At 38.4% G+C, this 13,226-nt stretch overlaps 1 long non-coding RNA gene across 1 annotated transcript; it reads left to right on the top strand.

The window, feature by feature from the left end:
• Positions 1-12: 12 nt before the first annotated feature.
• On the top strand, positions 13-5,498 carry LOC110743505. The gene is made up of 3 exons (XR_004183778.1): positions 13-43; positions 1,678-1,855; positions 5,381-5,498. It is a non-coding gene; the product is annotated as an uncharacterized LOC110743505 (long non-coding RNA).
• Positions 5,499-13,226: the final 7,728 nt, after the last annotated feature.

The raw sequence follows: 13,226 nt of genomic DNA, 5'->3' as shown, positions 1-13,226 counted from the left end.
TTCCTAGATTCAAATGATCCTCCTGCCTGAGCCTCCTGAGTAGGTGAGACTATAGGCACGCACTACCATGCATAGCTTATGTATGTATGTATGTATGTATTTGTTTGTTTGTTTGTTTGTTTGTTTTGATAGAGCCAGGCTTTCCCTATCTTGTCCAGACTGGTCTTAAGTTTTTGGCCTCAAGCTATCCTCCTACGTCAGCCTCCCAAACTGCGGGGATTACAGGCAGAAGTCACTGTACCCAGCTTATAATTTTTTTTTTTGAGTGTATTTCTTCTACTTAGAAAAAAAGAAAGTTAATTGTAAATCAGGTGTGGACAGATCCTTCAGGTTGTATTTCCAAAGAAGACATTGTTACTATAGAAGATGAAAGCTTCATGCCTATTATCGTCCCTGAAGACCTTCCAGTGGGACAAGATGTAGAGGTGGGAGACAGTGATATTGATGTTCCTGGCCATATGTAGGCCTAGGCTAATATGCATTCTTGTGTCTTTGTTATTTTTTTCAAGTTTAAAAAGTAAAAAAAAAATAGGAAAAAAAGCCTAAAAAAAGATATAAGAAATGTATATGGAGCTGTACAATGTGTTTGTGCCTTAAGCTAAGTGTTATTGCAAAAGAGACAAAAGGTTTAAACAAATTAAAATGTTTATAAAGTCAAAAAGTTATAGTAATATAAGGTTAATTCATTATTGAAGAAAGAAATTTTTTTTTAAAAAAGAATTAGTCTTAGCTAAGTGTACAGTGTTTATGTCTATAGTATACAGTAATGTTCCAGGCCTTCACATTCACTCACCACTCACTCACTAAGGCCTAGAGCAACTTTCAGTTTTGCAAGCTCCATTCACGGTAGGTAAGTGCCCTATACAGGTATACTATTTTCAAAATCTCATATTATGATTTTACTCTATCTTTTCTATGTTTAGATATGATTAGATACACAAATACTAACACTGGGTTACAATTACCTACAGTGTTCAGTACAGTAATATGCTGTACAAGTAGTAGCTTAGGCTACATGGTATAGCCTAGGTGTGTAATAGGCTATATCATTTAGGTTTCTGTAAGTATATTCTATGATGTTTGCACAATGATAAAGTATTCTAATGATACGTTTCTTAAAATATCCTTATGGTTAGGTAATACATGACTATAATAGCTATTTATTTTGAGAACTACCGTGGACATCTAGGCAGCTGGTGCTGTATGATGGACTAGAGCCTGTAACTATGGCCTTAGCAGACCTGGGTTCTGAGTCCAGTTCTGCCATCTAGGAGCTTTATCCCTTAGGCCTGGTGATTTAACCTCTCTGTGAAGTGAAGGGATATGAGAGTAAGACCTCCTTTGGAGTCTGTGGAAATGATTAAGTGTGATGGTGCATGTTGTTTTAGTCCATTTTTCTGCTGCTATAACAGAATAACACAGACTGGGAAATTTACAAATAAAAGAGGTTTATTTGCCTTATGGTTCTGGAGGCTGGGACATTCAAGAACATGTGCTGGCATCTTGAGAGAGTCAAACCATTCACTAATGGTGAAAGAGTAGAAGGCAAAGGAGAGCTTGCTTTTATAACAAAGCCACTCACACCATAAATAACCCACTTCCTCGATAATGTGATTAATCCATGAGCCTTCACAACCTAATCACTTTTTTAAGCTTCACCTCTTAATATTGTTACAGGATAATTGCATTTCAACATGAGTTTCAGAGGGGACATTCAAACCACAGCACGTGGGAAGCACTCGGTCCAATGAATGACTGCTGGCAGGTGTTCATCGCAGCTATTATTAACACCACCATATGCCAGCACTGAGCCAAATAACTTACCTTCATTCTCTACTGTCACACACAATAGAAAGTGAGTTTTTAAACACTATATTGCACAGGAAGAAACTGAAACTCAGAGTTGAGCTACATAGGTATGATGTAGAAGAGCTACTTACTCAAGAAAAGTCATGCCATTTTCAAGCTACTTTATCCTAATGTAGGATGTATTGAATGATGACTCTAAAGATATAAAACATGGTTTTCCAAAATAACTACTGACTTAATATATAAGTTGAAAGTAACAAGGCAAAAATGAACGGACACCTTTTTATTGTTTTTAGTAGCTAGCTATCTTGTTTAGAATGTCTGCCCTATCTCAAGTATGCAGAGGGAGGAGAAGATGCTGTTATCAAAAATGAAAAGATTTAGTGCTGTTCTCACCTTCTAATGACTTTCCTGTGATTGGTGGACATCAAATAATGAAGAAAATATCAACACAAGTTGTGAGAATTCATTCATTTATTTAGTTACACATTAACTTACTAATTCATTAAGCATTTATTGAGCACCTACCTGTCAAAAACTATATTGGAAAAAAATAAATATGTTGATAAAAACCCTATAATTCTTATATTGGAGGAGCCCATAGTCTAATTTAATAAAAAAAAATAAGAGCTATATATGAATTTCCTTCTTACTTGTACTTTTAAATTTATGTTTCCTTATGAGACTGGCACTGGGAACATTTAATGTGATAAGGCAGTGCGTATCAAAGCTGTAGGCAAGGGCTTGGGAGTTCATCAGACCCTGGTTTGAGTCCCGGATCAATCCCATACTAATAGTGTGACCAAAATATAGTTTTCTTATCTGTACAAGCAGAATTTTAATTCTTACATTAGAGGGTTTTTTTAAAAAAAAATGTTTCTTTTTGGTTTTGGGGATGTAGGATATGTAGGATGTGCAGGTTTGTTACATAGGTCAATGCATGCCATGGTGGCTGCTGCACCTATCAACCCATCACCTAGGTATTAAGCCCAGCATGCATTAGCTATTTTTTCTAATGCTCTCCCTCTCTCCACCCTACCCCCCAACAGGCCCCAGTGTGTGTTGTTCCCCTCCCTATGTCCATGTGTTCTCATTGTTTAGCTCCCACTTATAAGTGAGAACATCTGGTGTTTGGTTCTCTGTTTCTGCATTAGTTTGCTGAGGATAATGGCTTCCAGCTCCATCCACATCCTTACAAAGGACATGATCTTGATCCTTTTTGTAGCTGCATAGTATTTCATCATGTATATATACCACATTTTCTTGATCCAGTCTATCACTGATGGGCCTGGGTCCCTCCTATACCTGGAATTATCACCGGTGGAGGCTGCAGAATAGCAAAGATGGCAGCCTGGTCCTTTCTCTGAGATCTCTGTTCCAGGGAGGCACCAACCTGATGCCAGCCAGAGTACTCCTGTATGAGGTGTCTGGAGACTCCAGGTAGGAGGTCTCACCCAGTCAGGAAGAACAGGATCAGGGATCTGCTTAAATAAGCAGCCTGCCTGCCCCTTTGCAGAGCAGATGTGATGTGCAGGGGGTAATCCCACTTGTCTGGGCTGCCCTGACTCTCCAGAGCTGGCAGGCATAAAAGACTAAGACAGCTGATTCATGATACCGTGGCCACCTTTCCTCCCAGGAGCTCCTCTCAGAGAAATCAGAGTTCTGTCCATAACCACCTGGCTGGCCATGCTGAGAATCCTGCAGGCAGGCCCTTCCCAGTGAGAAGAAATGGGTCAGGGTCCCACTTCAAGAATCTTACCATGAACTCTCATAGCCGCTATGCTGCGCTGTGGGGAATTCCTCCACCAAACCACCCAGTCTTGCGGACAATGGCAGCAGGGGAATATGACTGACTGGAGCCGCAGTGATGGCAGCCGCCCCTCTCTGTCCCCGAATTCAGTCTTCTTAGGCAGTCTCCAGCCTGCTGCATTGGCGGACAGGAATTCCAAGTCAGTGGGTTTTAGTTTGTGGGGTTCTGTGGGAGTGGGGCCTGCGGAGCAAGGCTGCTTGGCTCCCTGGCTTCAGCCCCATCCCATGGGAGTGGATGGATCTCCTGCCTCACCAGAGTTCCTGGAGCCAGAGTATGCAAAACCACCTGTTTCAGTGCCTGCTTGAGTGGTCACCCACCCAAGCAGGCACCATGAGTCTGCAGAGCTGTGTGCTTGGGACCCAAGCCCTGGTGACGTGAGCTCACAGGGGGACCTCCTTATCCATGGGTTGCAGAGATTCATGGGAAAAGCATGGTTTTCAGGAGGAGGTAGCACAATCCGTGACCACCTCGGGGAGGGAGCTCCTTTTGACCGGTGCGCTTCCAGGTGGGCCTTCGCTCCACCCTGCTTTCCCTCACTCTCCGTGGGTACACGCCAATCACCCAGTCAGTCACAGTGAGAAAACCTGGGTACCTCAATTAAAGATCAGAATTCACTGGCTGTTTTCATTCTTCTCAGAGACTGGAACTGTTTCTATTTGGCCATCTTGACTGTTCCTTTGTGAATTTCCTTCTTTTTAAGGCAATGGCAATTTGAGAATCTTTGTCTTCTTGCAGAAACATGTGTTCTATATTATAAAAACATTACCCTTCCAAGTGAATATCTTCCTTAAAATTTGGTAAGAATGTATTAATTCATTAACTGTCTCTGTCAGAATATGATTCAGATAATTATCTTGTATTTCCTTTCTCTAAAGATATCTAACTTCATTAAATTGAATGTAGAATTATCTTTTCATACATTAGACACACAAAAATAGCCAGTAAATGTGATGAAATAGTTACATATAAATTTTAAGGACAAACCAGAGAAATATCACAATCCTCAATGCTTTTAAATTATTTGTAAGAAGCTAACCATTTGCTGTGGGAGGCATCCATGAGTGATCTGTGACCAATACACATTCAAGAATTCTTGAATCTAAGCATGAAAACCAAGCAATATGGCAGCACAGAGCCCTGTTTCCCTTCCCACTGACATAGTTACAGAATCATGAATGAGCTCAGACTAATCAAATTCAAAGAAGAACAATGTTAGCAAGGGCTAGTGTAACTGGAGAATCTGCAAACTACAAGTACATTAGAGAAGTTCCAGTACTTGCCTATAGGGACGCTCTGTCCCTAGCACCTCTGCTATGTGAGGATGTCTGTCTTGTTGCAACACTGTATAGCCTGTTCTGCTAAGGAAACAGAGACACTGGTGGGGTTTTTCCACTAATGCTTATCTAATTCTTGATATAACTATCACTTATTTTAGCAGTATATTTTTCCGCTAATGAGAGAATTGTTTAACCCAACATTCAAAATAAATAACAATTTAATTTCTGCAGTAAACTGCTGTGACATTTGCTACAATAAACAAGAACAGGATTATGTGCTTGCTTTATCATTTTGAAAAGACTGTTATTACATATTCAATCCTTAGAAATTGAAATTTATATTTATGGAATATTAGAAAGGAGAAGTTATATGTGATTATTAATAGATATATATTTGCATTTCAAGTAAATGAGGAAAGAGGAACCAGACTAAAATGCATTTTTGTTTCTCTTTGTCTACTTTATGTACCTTATTTTACTACAGATCTGGAGACCTAGAATTCACTACCCAAAGAATTTGCTATGACCTCATTCTTACCAGATTAAGCTAAGAATGATAAAAGCATGTGAAAATTCAATAAAGATACTGATCATTTCTTTAATTCTGTAAACATTTGAGGATTTTCTTTTACATTTGGGATCGATAAGCTGATAATATTTGTGGACTATTATTTAAAAATAAGTATTTGTGTGTGTAAATAATTTTACTTATAAAATGTTTCTATCAGTCCCTTAGCTCAGGGGTCATGTAATTAATTTTACTTATAAAATGTTTCTATCAGTCCCTTAGCTCAGGGGTCCCAAACCCCCAGATTGCAGACTGGTACCCTCCATGGTCTGTTATAAACCAGGCCGCAGAGCAGCAAGTGAGTGATGGGCGAGCCAGCATTACCACCTAAGCTCCTCCTTCTGTCAGATCAGATCAGTAGCAGCATGAGATTCTCATAGGAGCCTGCACCCTGTATTGCAAACTGGACACGTGAGGGATCTAGATTGTGCACCTATGAGAATATCTGATGATCTGAGGTGAAACACTTTCCAAAACCATTCCCCACAACCCTCCCCCACACTCTCCCCCCAACAAATCCTTCCCATCCAAGGAAAAATTGTCTTCCATGAAACTGGTCTCTGGTGCCAAAAAAGTTGGAGACCACTGCTTAGCTCGTTCTTAAGTGAGACAAATTTGAACCCACCATATAATTAAAGTAAACATTTCTGAACCCAACTTTTTTCCTTAATTTTACTTTAGACAACAGGTGATGGTAATTGTGCCTAGTATTTCCTGTATTTCATGCTCATGCATGCTTGTCAAGCAAGTACAATATGTAGCATATCTCCGTAGTGACCCCTGCTTCCTGTGAGAGACTCAGCTCAAAGTTTATGAATATTTGGAGGATGAGGCAGAGCAGCAATCTTATCAGCTTTAATTTGTCACTCTACAGCTTGCCTCCATATTAAGTCCTCACGTCCAGAGATGGTCCATAACTTTGAGATTAGCTAAGCCTATGAGATAATGCATTTTATTTCATTAACCATCTGTGGTGTGCTGCCAGGGATTTATAAATGCTAGTCAATGCTTGTGTTCCCTTAAGGATAATTTTGCAATCAGTCTGCAAAGATGTGAATAGAAACTACCCAGCCCTAAGGAAAGATGACATCCTCACTCAGATAAATAAAGATATAGGGAAAATATGATGACTAAATAAAATATATGGGAGGCTAAGCCAAAGTAGAGAAGACAAGCTTCCTAGCAGGAGCCATAGAATGACAAAATAATGAGAACTTTAAAGACAATCTGGTTCTATTTCTTCACTTTAATGATGAGAAAAAATGTGCTCCAAAAAGAGCTTTTTTTTTCTTCTTTTTCTTTCTTTCTTTTTTTTTCAGGGTCATGGGCTATGTGAGTTGAAGACAACTCTGAGTCTGGTGTTTTCACTGGGAAGCCTTTCTCTCTGGAGCATCTCACAGAGAGGTTACAGCAAGCACACCACACCCCAGCAGTCTGGGAGCCTGTATTCTTTTAAAACAGAACTTAACAAAGGACACAGACACACAAACCCACAAAAAGATTATTGTTAGCAAACAGATGACTGAATCACTGGGTCTTTTCCACTTTTGATTTGAGGGGTTTATGATGATTAATGCAGGGTGATGTGAGAGGCTGCTTTCTGCACAAAAAAGTCTGGAGCACTAGGGAAAAAGTGGAAAAGGAAAAAGAGCTAATGTTCAAAACCACAGAATCATATGTGACAGAGGGAGCCAGAACCTCTCCAACCAAGGCTCACGGAGCACACCACATAGAGGCTAGCGTGGCTCAGGCTGCCTGTGCCAGTCTACTAGGCTGGTACTCTCTGCTCTGAAGGGTGGGGAAGGAAGAGGATTGGAAAGCAGCAATGTCAGGTGGCTCTGGCACTCTACCTGTAATGCCTTAAAAACATCCCAAGTTTGCATGGACAAAAGATGAGCTTTCTGAGGCGACATGGACTTTAAACGTTGAATAATTCCAAATGAAGGTACAATTTGTATTTAGTACACATAGATCCCTTTGAAATGTTTCACTGGAGGTGGTGGTAAAAACTTTTGTTTATGAACAAAAATTTTCCAGTTGTCTCTGGATATATTCCTAAGACCCTCTGACTAAACACACATTGCATATATTTGTTTAACATACAATCAGATTGATTCTGTAAAAATATGTAATGTGATTATATATGCTTATACAGTAAAAAAAAAAAAAAAAACTTCACATCTGTCTGTATGCATCTGTCAGAAATACATATGGCAATATACTGACAGAGGAAATTCTTTCACTATTTATTATGCATAATGTGGACTTATAATTGCATAAGAACAGAAACAGAAAAGTTGATGTGAAAATGTACCCCACACTTGGACAATGAATGATTCACCAGTCCAAGCTTTTAACTTATTTTACATACAATTCTTAAATAGATTAAAATAAAAATACAGATCAAGAAGGATTCACCTGATCTTTGCCTGATCCCAAGCTGGCTTATAACAACCTCACTTAAGGTGCAGTTTATCTTCTACTGCCCACCAGAATCCCATAGGCTTCATGTATGGAAAATCTAATTCAGAAGGATCAAACTGGGTTAGGAATGTATATTTTAAAAAGCTCTAGATATCTAAGTAATTTGTCATACTTTTAACTTTAAGAACTTGTGACTCAAAGCACCATCACTTTCCCCTAACACAAATCCCAGACATAAAGCTTACTCTCTCATGCTTGAAGAATATGAGAACTGTTCTGATGAACCAAAGCTCTGAGGACATGGGAAAGGGTAGTCATTCTAAAGGGCCAGTATTAGGCCCAGATGTTTAGGTAAAGGGAATTGAGAGTCAGTCCCCCAAGCTAGCATATCAGACCCCTCAAGGGCAGCATTTGTGTCTCATTTGCATCCTCACTTCTGGCACAGAATTTGATGCTAAAAGGGCTTGATCAATGAAAGCAGCATTCTCACTGGGGAGAGTGGACCATCAACATTTTGTAAGGTCTATGCAACACAGAGGAGAAGACCAAAAATTAAAAAGAACTAGCGGAAGTATATTAGATAGAGATGTCTATTATCTACTTTCATACTGCATGAGGTTTGGACTAACATTAAAATGATCAAGGACACGGAAGTCGGACAGCTATATTTAGCTCTACTTTAACAGATCAGTGAATGGTTCTAGTGTTTATTCCTTGCTTTTCCTCAGAGTGTCATATATCGGTTTCAAAAGCTATGGAATCTTATCTATATGTAATATAAGATATATATTATATGTGTGTGTATTGATCCCTTTCTCCTAAAATTAATGAGATGAATCCAGCATTTGCAAAGGATTCATTGATAAGGATGCTGAAAGGAGAGAAACAAGGAGGTTAACAGGCCCATTTTGCCATGTAACCGTTTTGATGAATAGTGAGAAGGTAGATCCCTGCTGTACTAGAGTCTTTTCTCTTTAGATAAATAATATTGATTTACATCTATAAACCACTGCCCTTTTATGCTTTAGTCTAAGACTTTAAGGGGAGAATAAGGGAGGTACAAGAAGGATACCACCTGAGATAACATGAACTAAGTCTTTATTAACCGTAACTTGACATTAGCTGGCAACTCATTTCCTCTAAAATGCAGTATTACAAAGGTTTTACTGTGTGTATACCCATGTCTATATGGTAATGAGATGGAGGTTTTATGTGGTTTATGGAAAGCAGCAATCATTATTTTATAGCCACTTCCTGCCCTTTTCCCTATTCTCAGCAGTAAATTATCTTTCTTTTAATGTTCTCTATATCCCCACCTCAATTTCTAATGTCTCTTAGGTCAACAATGTTCTAAATGTCCAATAAACTCAACTTCAGGTTTCTCATATTGGTTTTCATCTCTGATCCATCTGAACATACCACTAATTAGGAGTGAGAGCAAGAGAAAAAATATTTTTGTTGAGAGATTTATATTTAGCATTTTACAATTTCTATTGCATAGACAAGAAAGTTAAATCATACGATAATAAGATGATTGTTTTAGATTACTAAATAGTGCATCTAAAGGGAAAACAGAAAAAAAAAAAGAAAACCAGTCTACGTTTAAATATTTTAAGAAATTAAGGGTTTTTGTTTGTTTGTTTGTTTGTTTTACTTAACTTTTAAACAACAAGTTCTTTAGTTAGACATGGGAAGAAATTGTGGGGTTCAAAGACTGCGAGAATACAGCCAACAAGTTTAGAAAGAAGATTTGTTTGTGGGAAAAAAGTACAAGTAAGTTATCAATTAGAACCATATCATAGCCTTTTTCTGTTGGAAAAAGGAATTATTTTTGGACTGTAACATGTAGTCTTACAGTGTTTCTCCCCTTAGATTTGGAGCTAAATAATATTTAAAAAAATAGCTGTCTGGTTTCCCACAATCCACAGGAGGTTTGTGTGTCTGCACTCTTGCTCACACCCTGAAATTCTGTTATATTAGTCTCCCTCCCTCTCTGGGGAGCAGATGATGTCTCTTCATCTTTGCAGAGCTTGCCTTCACATGGTAATGAAACCAACTAAGGAATGCAAAAAAAATCATGAAGAAAAAAAAAAAAAAAAGGCTAGGTTAAATGATACTCCAACTGCTAAATCTCAATGATGTCAGCTCCTCAAGAAACATGTGCATATGTGGTTTCCCCCAAGAAATCCTACCTAAACTTCCTATCCTACTCTCTGATATTTTTGATATTTTCTCAAATGAAAGAATACCACCAAGGCACACAGCATGTACACACTAAATTATACTTTAAGTACCATATGACTTTTACAGAAAGGGTCTTAAAAACACTAAACGTCTGTTTGGACATGAAGAGGAAATGACCATTGTGAAATTTCTCAGCAAAATCAGTTTACTGGGAATGACATGGAAAGTCAGGAGCAATTTTATTTTCTGTTGCAGCTGCTTAAACACTGGCTAGAAATTAAAACATTGGAATAATTTCTTTGCTTTATGGTCATGATGCAACTCGGTGGTTTCAAACTTGTTACCAAGGACAAGCCAATCCTGAAAATAGGTCCGTTTTCCACTAGTTCCTTAGAAAAGAAAATGTTTAGCTTTCCCCAGTCTGTCAATCTTGTGGTAAGGAAATGCCACCAGGGTACCTTTTATAAGAATTTGGGCTCAGAAACAGCTGTACAAATCATAAAATAAGTTTTTTCCCCTTTAATCCAACTGGCATTCAAGTCAATGAGCATTTTCAGAAACAAATTATAAAGCAGACTCGCTTTGAAACCCAACCTGAAAAGAGAGAAACACACAACCATGACAACCTGTTTAGAACTGGATATTCTGATTTTCAACACTGGAAAATGAGGGAAAGTCATCTATAATACTCTAAGCAAAGCTCTCCTAGTGTTCTCTACTTGCCTGTAGATGCAAAAACAAATCAATGCAATAGCCCCAGGTTTCTGGAAGAACAAGAAAAAATGTCCTTGAGAGATGATACAAAGGATATTATTCTTTCATGAACTAATATTCTCTCCTTATTCGTTTTAAATGAACAAAGAAACCCCCAAACGGAAAGCTAAATAAAGGCTTCACAGTACACAGCAATAACAAGTGAATCACTGAAACTAATTTTAACCCCAGAGTGACAGAGAATGGTAAATCGTTTCCTTCCCCCTTGCAACCTCCCCTCCCTGCTTGCAAAATTTTGCTGTTAGATTTAACCACATTAAAATGTAATTTCATCTTATTCTATGCCTGCCTTTGTTACTTCTAAGAGTCTAGCTTCTTTTCTTCCCACAGTTGTAGGGAAGAAGGCACAATTTTTTATTTATTTTTAAAAACATATGTGTTTTACTTTATTTTATTGTGATAAGAACGCAACATGAGATCTATTCTTTTCACACATTTTTCAGTGTACAATATATTATTGTTGACAATGGTTATAGCAGATCTCTAGAGCCTGTTTATTTTGCTTCACTGAAACTCTGCCCATTTTATTGACAGTGGGCAGAACCGTAGCTGCCTTGGTAAGATGCTGCATGAGCACTGGCAATTCAATTGGGCAGCTCAATATGTCCTCCACAAGAGTTCTGAAAGCCTGTTTTAAAGATATTTAAGACGGTAGTGTGTTTAGGGCAGATCTCTTTTCCTGGTTCTCTTCTTTCTCCTATGAGAAAGACTTTGTCAGTGGAGGAGCTAGACACACAGGCCTAGGAGAAGTTTTTTTATTTAAATCAGTGCAATATGTTCTGAGCCTCTCACCTTGTGCCTTGCACAGAGATTTTGCACTAAGGAACCCTGCTTCCTGAATGAGCAGATCTCAGAAAAGCAAATAACATAATCCTGTTACAAATAAATTATTATGAAACCATTTCTATGTTTGAATATCTGGAGGGCTCTGTATGGCTTTGTAGAGCAGCAAGATTTCTGGAGGAAAGGGATGCTGTGGTAATCACCGAGGACTTAACCCAGGGGATTGAAAAATAACCCAGAGTTTGGCCAGTAGAAGACAAGGGGAAGGTTCAGATTGCTAAACTCAAAGTTGTTGAGAAACTAAGTGTTGATGAGAGAACACTCAAATCATTAGGATAAAAAGAATCAACAAACTCTTTGGTAGAAAGGTAAACAAAGGGAGATGACCCACTCTCCCCTACCCTCAGTTCTCCATATTCACTTTGAACAGCTGAGTGTCATTCAACAATGATCAACATTTAATGAGCACGTATTATGAGAGAGGCAAAGAGCACAATCCTAATCAGACAAGAGCCGGGCACAGAGCAAGATCCTAATCACACCAAGTCAATCAAGACATGGTTCCTAACCATAATACACATAAAAATTCTTCAATGGAGTGCTGCCCACATGGCTTTCAATCTATCATTAGTTGGATAATTGATGGTGTGGTTTTTCAAGGCCTAAACTTTCGAGTGCTCAATGGGTCAACAACTCTGCAAGGCATTTAAACTGTAATCTTTCCAATTAGACCTATAAGTTAAATGTCACCTACCACCATTTTACTGACATGAACTAAATTATGAACAATGAAGAAACTTGCCCAAGCTTAGCTATAAATGGCAGAATTGAGATTTAGATGTTTTTATGACTCAACACCAATGGCCTGTTACCATGTAAGTGCTGGCGTTCTTCATTCAGGTAGTTTACATAATGCATATGCTTGAACCTATGCTTAATAACCTCCTTCTACTATGTTGCCTAAGAAGCATTTTATGCAGAAATGGAAACAAAAGGAAAAAATGATCAAAAAATTACAAGTCTTTCTCGTTGATGAGAATGTTCAAATTGGATACACACTCACTTGAATGTATAAATGCATTGTCTCTCCTTCATCCCCAGGAGATGTGGCTCTGCATATCTGGTTGCCAGAGAGAGATTGCAGCTGGCTGGAAACATTACACAGCACTGTGCGAGCCTGCAGTACATTATCACTATTATATTTTCTGATTATGGCAAAGATTAAGCTTGCAGCTTCCTCATATGTTAGATAGTATTAGCAAAGTTCAGCATGAATAAAGAGAATCAATTCAAACAATAATTCAACCTGCTTTTCATGGGTCTGCCAATTTCCTATAATCATTAAAAAATTATGTATCACAGATTTCAATTTTGAATGTTATAAACATTTTCATTTCTTTTTATTTTACCCATTTTCCATACAAATTCGTTTATATTTTATAAATTAATAAACACAGAGGTTAAAAAACTTTCACAGCAGGATGCAGTGGCTCACGCCTGTAATCCTAGCACTTTGGGAGGCCGAAGAAGGTGGATCACAAGGTCAGGAGATCGAGACCATCCTGGCTAACACGGTGAAACCCCATCTCTACTAAAA

The sequence above is a fragment of the Papio anubis genome, chromosome 5 (assembly GCF_008728515.1).
Source record: "Papio anubis isolate 15944 chromosome 5, Panubis1.0, whole genome shotgun sequence".
Classification (NCBI taxonomy): Eukaryota; Metazoa; Chordata; class Mammalia; order Primates; family Cercopithecidae; genus Papio; species Papio anubis.
The sequence above is the reverse complement of the archived record's forward strand: the minus strand, read 5'-3'. Positions and strand labels throughout refer to the sequence as shown.